The sequence below is a fragment of the Peromyscus eremicus genome, chromosome 2 (genome assembly GCF_949786415.1).
Source record: "Peromyscus eremicus chromosome 2, PerEre_H2_v1, whole genome shotgun sequence".
NCBI classification, from domain to species: domain Eukaryota; kingdom Metazoa; phylum Chordata; class Mammalia; order Rodentia; family Cricetidae; genus Peromyscus; species Peromyscus eremicus.
Window position 1 is genome coordinate 140,301,366 of NC_081417.1, and position 9,027 is coordinate 140,310,392.

The 9,027-nt window shown below is 47.2% G+C and overlaps 1 long non-coding RNA gene across 2 annotated transcripts; it reads right to left on the bottom strand.

The window, feature by feature from the left end:
- Positions 1–1,272: 1,272 nt before the first annotated feature.
- Positions 1,273–8,214, bottom strand: LOC131905178 (uncharacterized). Of its 2 annotated transcripts, none has more exons than XR_009377863.1 (3): positions 8,128–8,214; positions 1,770–1,978; positions 1,273–1,563 (listed from the first exon to the last, which is right to left on the bottom strand). It is a non-coding gene; the product is annotated as an uncharacterized LOC131905178 (long non-coding RNA). The 2 variants fall into 2 exon arrangements; XR_009377864.1 differs by lacking the exon at positions 8,128–8,214 and adding an exon at positions 7,610–7,690.
- Between the last annotated feature and the right edge of the window lie 813 nt (positions 8,215–9,027).

The window sequence follows — 9,027 nt, forward strand, 5'->3', positions numbered from 1 at the left end:
CCTCCCCTCCCTCCCCTTCCTCTCCAATGCGGAGGACTGCGGAGGAATCCCAGCCGGGCGGGAGTGCCTACCCACGCGACTGCGGCACGCGAGGGGCGGGGGACGGCGGGGATGCCGGTCTTCCCTGGAAGGCCCTGGAGCGAGGCGAGGGGAAGCTGATCACGTGGTACCGCCACCAGGCGCGGCGGGATTGGCGGGTCTGGCTGCCAGGGAGCCAGGAAAGCCGGTGTCCCCCTCCCCTCGTGGCCCCGCGGGGCGCACTGGCTCTGCCCGCCTGGGAAGGGCCGGGGTCGGGCTCCCACTAGGGATAACACCCGTGGTCGGGTCCCCAAGTGCTCTGCCCCCGCAGTCTGCGACTCTGGGAACTCATCGCTTCCCTTTTCCTCCCGGCTTCTTTTCTTCCCACCTGCCGGCGGTTCTGTGGAGCCTGCCTGGAGACCTCTTTATTTGGGCGAGCTGAGCACGTTTCCTCTGACTTGCCATCATTTTTCGTTTTAGGTCAATTCAGTTTAACTCAGACTAGAGAGGGCGTAGAATACCAAGGAGATCTGCACACCTCAAGCCCCACACATCCAAATCGACCCTCATCTCCCTCGTCTGCTCCCTTGTCTCAAGCAGAAACGGGAGAGCTATCTCCACTGCAGCTCGCGTGAAATCTGTGAGATTAAAAAGCCTGTTAAATTTACTAAATATTCGACTCTTGTTTTTATTCAACGCATTAAATATTTAAGCCACTATTTTCCCTCTTTTGCATTTATTCTGACTTGTAATTAGGGTTATTGCTGAGCGGGCTTTCTCCTGCTTGGAATGTAAATCCCACGAAAAGGGAGGGGCGTGTTCATCATTAGATCATCATTGTAACAGCAGCAGACTCCGGGTGTAAGGGTTTTTATATTTTCTTTCTCTGGAGATGTAATAATGAACCAACGGTAGGTAGATTAAAAAGAGAAAGAGCAGGGCCAGCGAGATGGCTCAGAATATAAAGGCACCTACTGCCTAGCCCGACCACCTGAGTCGGATTCTCCCGACCACGTAATGCAAGGAGAACTGAGCCCCCCAGAATCCTCCTCAGACCTTCGCGTGCACACCGTGGCGTACAAGCATTCACAAGCACTCAAAACAAATGAGAGGAAAAAACAAGCAAAATCTGTTGTGTTGGTGAGGCCCTGGGTTCAGTACACACACACAGTTACGTACACAAGCAAAAATCTGCGAAGTGTAAACCTGAAGGGAAGGGCCAGATGGTTGACATTTACTAAACATTTTGTGGTAAACAAAGGACTAAGGTTTGGGGGTTTCCTGGATGTGGGCAGGTGAGGACTTCGGCCAAGGGAGTGCTGGCTTGGATGACCAGAGGCTGCCCTGCCAGGCCAGGAGGGCCTCAGAAGGCCACGTGGTCACCTCTGCCTGGGGAGGTGCTCCCAGACTCTTTGGAGGCAGATCCAGGAAGCTTCTGTCTGCGTCCGCTGCTTCCTCTCCACTGCTGCAGACTGATGGAAACTTCTTCAGCCGAAGAACAGATTTCCAGAGCTATTTCTGGGTGCAGTTTCTCAGAATAACCATCTTGAAATATGGCAAGGAAATATATTTAGGAGAGGTGTAATCTGGGGACTGCCATGACACGTAGTAGGTGTGTAATAAATGTTAATCAAATACATGGCTGGATGAATTGATAGACAGCCACTAGTGTGCTGGGAGAGGACACTATTTTATAATAAACACACCGTTTCTTTTCTAACTTAAAGAGATCATCTATCCACCAAACACACCCTGAGCCTTCTCTCTGAGTAAGCCTCCATTTCTGTAAGTCCTTCTTCATCCCAGGATAGCACACGTCCTATGTCTAGACAATAGGACCCCGACACTGGAGGAATAAACGTAGAAGAGCTCAGAATTTAGATATCTGGGTTCCCTGACCGGTTTTGCCACCTGGTTGTGTTGTTCATAGTCTCCAGCTCTCTGAGGCTCCATCTTCCATCTGAAAAAAAAATGAGGATGGTGATATCACTTCACAGGGCGACCTAGCAATCTGAATGAGAGGCATGGGAGTCCAACTGCTCTTTACAGTGATCTTCAATAGAGCAGGGTAACCACACCTACCGGTCTGCCTGGAACAGAACAGTGGATACCTGTCGAACGAAAGCAGTTCTTAGCATTCCTTTTATTCCCCGAAGTGTCCTGGATTAGACAGTAGGTTGGTAAGGAAAGTGACACTACTTATCTGTATTGTGCCCCGAGACACAGAGGAAAGAGTCTGGTCGGTGCAGCAGGCTTTCTCAGACCACCAGCCCCCAAATCATGCCATGGAGACTTAGTATTAGTCACGAATGCTCAGCCTTATCTTATGCCTGCCCCACAAGCTTTTATAACTTAACCTGTTTTTCTTCATCTGTGTTTTGCCTGGGGCCTTTTTACCTTTCTTTTCATTCTGTATGTCCTACTTTCCTGCTTCCTCCACGTCTGGCAGGCTGGCCCCAGGCATCTCCCTCTCCTTCTCCCTTGTTCTCTTCTCCTGCCTAGCTTTCCTCCTCCTACTTATCCTCTCTGCCTACCAGCCTCACCTATCCCTCTATTGTCTAGCTATTGACTGTTCAGCTTTTTATTAGACCAGTCAGGTGTCTTAGGCAGGCAAAGCAACACCTCTTTACATAATTAAACAAATGCAGCATAAACAAATGCAACACACATTTACACAGTTAAATATTCCACAACATAAACAAAAGTAACGTATCTTTACATAGTTAAGTACTATTCCACAACAGATTGGAGAAATAATAGTGAGAATGAGCCTGGGAGTGTTCATGGGATTGCATCAAGAGCAGAAGGCCAGGAAGGGCTTAGCAGCTGAGGGACCACCAGCAAGGCAGTTTGGGAAATAATCAACACAAACAGAGCTGGGGTCATGGAAGGAGATGAGGATTATACAGGGGAGATCTGAATCAGTGATTTCTCAAAAGAGATCAGTTGAGGAACTGGGGATAAATTCCAGGCAGCAGACCTAATGAGGCTTGAACCAGGACAGGGCCTGTAAATCCAGGGAAGGGAGGAGGTGGAGGTAAGAATCACAGGCTAGGTCAAAAGCAGGAGGATTTCTGGGTGGACGAGAGGTCATTCACTAGACATGGAGACTAGGAGAGAGGTGAGAGGTGACCCAGGAGATGAGAGGTGAGCCGGGCCCGGCCAACTAAGCATTCATCACTCCCTATCAGATAAAAGGTAAAGGCTCTTGGTAGGTAGAGGTCACTGGTGCAGCCAGAGGAAGGAGCTGGAGGCCTGGTCAATGTTCAGGTAACATCTGATTCAAATGAGCATTCATGGGGCTGGAGAGATGGGTCCCCAGCACTTGCTGCTCTTGGGGAGGACCTGGGTTCAGTTCTGGTATCCACACAGTGACTCACAACTGTCTGTAACTCCAATCTGTAACTTCAGTTCCAGGGGACACGACACCCCCTTCTGGCTTCCATGGGCACCCTGGCACACACATGGTATACATACATACATGCAGACAAATATTCATACACATCAAAAACTAAATAAATCTTAACATAAAAATAAAATAAAATGAACTTTCATGGCCAAGCTTTGTTGTGTATATCTATAACCCCAGAATCTGAGAAGCTGAAGCGGAAAGACTCAGGGTTTGAAGTCACTGTGGGTTCCACAGTGGGTTCAAGTTCAGCCTGGCCTACAACAGTGAGACCCTGTTGCAAAACAAACAAGAACAGTGGCTGGTGTAGAGCATCGGCCTGGCATGATGAATAAGGCCCTTGGCTTGATGATTCCCAGCAATACCCAGTAAATAAAGAAGCATAAAATAAGGAAAGCAAGCTTTCTGAGCAACCTTGAAAGGCAAGAGAGAGCTCAAAATCAGAGCCTCCAATTAGAAAAGAACCATTTGTAATAGTCCGACAGGCCCCGTATCACCAAGGCCACTACAGTGAGGACTCGGTTCCAAGGTCAGCTGACACAAGTGTGCTGGAGTCACTTTGTCTACAGACTCTTCCTACGGTACGAATTCTAGAACCTGGTAACCCATGCACTCTTGCATTGTGAAACTCTATATGCCAAACTGGTATATCCGCATTCACGCACCGGGAGGATGCTGTCCACATGCGTCCATGGAGTATATAGGACAGTGGTCTGGACAAAAGAGGAGAGCAGACAAGCCAGAGAGGAATCTGGTTGCTTTTAAGTAGGAGTTTGTGGTTCCCTTAGGGGGTCACAGGAGTATGTAGAGTCAGCCAAAGGGTTACTTTCCAAGAGGTGTTTCTCTGGGATGGGAGAGAGAGGCTGGAGCTGAGTCTGTGTCTGGTGGTGGTGGTAGTTGGCCCTAAGGTCTGTGAGCTGGCTTTAACCACCAATAGTGAAGCTCACCCTAGGTGCAGCCTTGGTGATGATGATGGCTACAGGGGCTTCTGAACCTTGCTTGCTTCCACTCATCTTCAGTGACCAGCCCCAAGAGAGCAGGAGAGAGGATTCATACTCAGAGTGAGGGCTTGCCAGAGCTGGCCTTTGCCCGGGGGCTAAAGGACATCTAAAATTCCAGTGCCAGCCAGGTGTGGTGGCACACCCCTTTATGCCCATCACTTGAGAGGCTGAGGCAGGTGGATTTTTGTGAGTTTGAAGCTAGCCTGATCTACATAGTGAGTTCCAGGCCAGTTAAGGCTACATGGACCCTGTCTCAAAAAAGTAAAATAAGGGCCGGAGAGATGGCTCAGCGGTTAAGAGCATTCGCTGTTCTTCCAGAGGTCCTGAGTTCAATTCCCAGCACCCACATGGTGGCTTACAGCCATCTGTAATTAGATCTGGCACCCTTTCCTGGCCTGCAGGCATACATGCAGACAGAACACTGTATACATAATCAATAAATAAATCTTTAAAAAAAAGTAAAATAAAAATGAAATTCCAATGTCCCTTAATATTACACAGTAGACAGGGTCTTAGTGGAGCCTGTGGATTGGGGCATGTGTTGGCCCAATGTTTACTCCAATTTCTTTGTATGTATGACTGTTCTTGATCCAAACATTGCCACACAGTCTAGCTGCCCAGCAGAATAAAGGCTGAGCTCTTCAGCCTGGCATTGTAGACTTCTAGTAGCCTGGTCCTAACCTATATCAGGTGAAGATTTCATATTCTAGGTGTTCACTGGCCCTTCCTGTAAAAAGTTATTTTATGTGTATGGATGTTTTCCTGTATGTACGTCTATGTGCCACATACATGCAGTGTCTGAGAAAGTGAGAAGAGGGCTTTGGATTCCCCTGGAACTGGAGATACAGAGGACTGTGAACCGCCATGTGGTTGCTCAGAATTGAACCTCTGGAAGAGCAGCCAGTGCTCTTAACGGCTGAGCCATCTCTCCAGCTCCCGTCTTTCCTTATGATAGTTCAGCTCTTTCCTCGGGAGAATTGTTCTTCCTCCTACTGATCATACAGTGCAGGCTGACAGTGTTAAATCTGAGATAAATCAACTGAAAAGATGAAGGTTTATTTTGGCTCACAGATCCAGAGGTTTCCATCCGTGACTGGCCCAATGGCTTTCAGACTGATGGTGAGGTAGTGAGACTGTATGCAAAGGAAGAGAGATGCATGGTGATAATGGTTACCTAACATTGTGAAAACCAGATGTTGATGAATGGTATTCTTGAAATTGGTTAAAACAGAGGTTTTATGATTTTTTTTAAACCACAATGACAACAAAGAAACACCTGACATGGAAGGAAGCAATGATGAATGATGGATGCAAGAGCTGGATGCCTCCCTGGATGCAGCTGGTCCACAGTGGTCCCTGGGCCAAGCTATTGTGGTACCAATGGCTCACAGGGTTACTCGAGCCAAAAATCTTTCTTCGGACCTCCACTCACTCGAGCCAGGCTTCTGTTCCTGGCACCTGATGGAACCATAATACAGAACTTTCCATTCTGGCCTCTCTGTCATATCCTTTCAAATATTCTTTCCAGTAACACCCTGCTGCTCATGCTTCCTCAGGCTGGGCCTGCCTTTGCCTTCCCACTACGTGTTTCCTTCTGGCTTCCTCATTTTGGAATTTTCCTCCCCCCCCCCCCTTACAAGCTTGTCCACTCTGACTGAGACTTTGCTATGGGAGCTCTTCTGCATGAACTCCCTCCTGAACCCCTGAGCGAAGCCTGCCATCTCCTCCACTGGCCTGTCATAGCCTCTGTGGACATGCCTTCATCACCCAGAGTTCCAGGGGTCTGCTTTCTTGGCTGTAAACCCCGGAAAACTGTGTGTTTCATCTCTATATGACTCCAGTTTTTGGCAAAGAGTTGTGCAAAGGAAATATAATGACTATTTACTGAACGAGTGAGAATCCTTTCTTCCTTCATGCCATCTCCCTGAGTCACTACTCAGTTTCTAAAGAAGAGAAAGAGAAGAAAAAGCGGGAGGAACTTGCCTTGTTCTATTCAACGGTGATGATTCAGGAGAGAAATGGGAAATGGAGCCACTGCAAAGCCCAGTGGCATTTAGAAGAGGTCTGTAGGTCTGTTTTCTGCTAAAGCTCTGGTAGTGGCACCAATAAACTGAGACCGACTGTTTGGGAATCTGTGCCCAAGACAAGCAAACGTTTGGGGTTTTCAACAAGCTAGAATTATTTTCATTCCTTCTCCTTTCTTTTTTATTCTTTTGTCCTTTCTTTTCTTCTTTTCTTCCTTCCTTCCTTTCTTCCTTCTTCCTTTCTCTTGCTTGCTTGCTTCAATAAAGCCTCATGTAGCCCAGGCTGGCCTCTTGGACTCCCTACTGCTGAATTACAGGCATGCAGCACCACACACCAGAGAGGAACCTAGTTTCTGACATCAGTTTCTCTCAGCTGTGCAGGGAGATGAACCTCAAGGCACCTGGCTGGACTTGGGATGCCCCCCTGCCCTTGGCACAATCTGACCAAGAAACAAGGCAGTCCTCTTCCCCACCCTCCTCCTGGGAGGGTGGGAGCTGAGAACAGTCAAAGCTGACTGGAGAGAGAGATGTGGAAGAAAGAATATTACGCCGAGCGGTGGTGGCGCACGCCTTTAGTCCCAGCACTCGGGAGGCAGAGCCAGGCGGATCTCTGTGAGTTCGAGGCCAGCCTGGTCTCCAAAGCGAGTTCCAGGAAAGGCGCAAAACTACACAGAGAAACCCTGTCTCGAAAAACCAAAAAAAAAAAAAAAAAAAAAAAAAAAAAAGAAAAAAAAAAAAGAAAGAAAGAAAGAATATTACCTACTGCATAGCCTATGTTTTCCTGACCGGTTCCAGTTTCTCGTGGACGGCACCTGTGTGAGCAGCTCTAGCTAGCGGTCTGTGAGTGGACGCCGAGGCGTTTAGATATTGATGAGCCGCCTCCAGCCCTCCTTCTCATTGGGCCAGTCTGAAAGTCTGCCCTTCAGACGAGGGAGGTCAGCATGGAAGTGGCCTGAATCTCTAAGTGTAAACGAAAAGTTAACACCTGGGTGTGGTGGCACACAGCTTTAATCCCAGGTCCTGGGAGGCAGAGGCAGTCAGAACTCTATTAATTTGGGGCCAGTCTGGTCTACATAGTGAGTTCCAAGACAGCCAAAAGTTGCCATAGTGAGACCCTGTCTCAAAAAAAAAAAATAATGTTTTAAAATGTAATTTACCTTGGCGAATACCTTGACTCATAGCTGATATATTATTTTTCTTGTTGCTCTGAAAAATACTTGATAGAAGCAGCAAGAAGGCAAGAAGGAGGAAGGGCTTATTTTGGCACACAGTTTGGGTGTATAGACTATCATAGTGGAGGTGTCACGGCGGCTGGAGGTCCTGATCACATTGTGTCTGCAGTCAGGAAGCAGAGGGAAAGAAAATGCTGGTGTTCAGCTGCTTTCTCCTGTCTATTCAGGTCCAGGTCCCCTGCCCATGGGATGGGGGATTCTCCCTCCTCATATCAGCTTTTTAGAAAACACTGGTATACATACAACCAGAGATGTGTTTCTAAATCTAACCAAATTGATGCTGAAGATTAACCACCAAAGCAGGTTTTACTCAGTGGGGGAAAATACGTCTGTGGTAAGCCACTGAGCTAGCTGGAGTATTTGTTACCACAGCAGAGCCTAGCCTGTTCTGATCATCATACAGATGCTAATTGTTTTAGCTATCTAGCATCTTAATATCATACCTTAATCCCCTTAATACCTCATATTGGACTCCTTGGTACTGCCAAAGCCAGTGGTCATTTCTCTGTCCTTATCTCTCTTTATTTCTCAGCAGCATTTGTCACAATTGACAGTTGGTCACTCCCTCCTGGACACAATTTAACTTGGCATCTATGACATCAGACCTGCTTGGTTTTCCTCTTGGGTCACTAGACCCTGATTCTCAGTTTTCATTACCAGATATCCTTCCAGTGGGCTTTGTGGCTGTGTTGTTTTTAATCTCAGAAGTTTGAAGATCTGGGGACCGGGTTTTAAATATCGTCCAAGAAAAACACTGCTTATTTTGTTCAAGTATTTGTTCTTTCATGACACCATTCTCCTCTCTCTGAGGCATGCTAGGCGAGTGCATTACCACTGAGCCCTCGTTCTCCCATTCCTTATTAGTAACTATTTTTATCTTTTAAAAAGGAAAGAAACAGATGTGCCAAGATGATTGTTTTGACCAGTGAGATTTGAGCAAAAATATGCAGACCTTTCAAAGCAGTCTTCTGAAAAGAAATAAAACATTTCCCTTCCCACTGTTTGGAATATGGACCAGGATGAGCGGAACCTTAAGACTGAAGCTTGAACTGTCTATCACTCCTTGGACGTATTTCTTATGGAAAGAAAATGTTCTCATAACTCTCCCTCCCCCTTTTGTTTCTCTAATTTGCCACCAAAATCTAATCCTGACATGTTTTTGTTGGTGTTGAAGGTGTTTTCCTGTCTCTCATTACCAGGCCTAAGGGTTTGGGGAAGGGGGACTGAAAGAAGGCATTTCTGGACAAGAAACTGAGGGGCCTCTTTCTACCAACAGTGTATAACCAGAGTACCTGGAAGATAGAATGGAAGACAGAGTTTAGGAGTACTGTTCATTAGTTGAC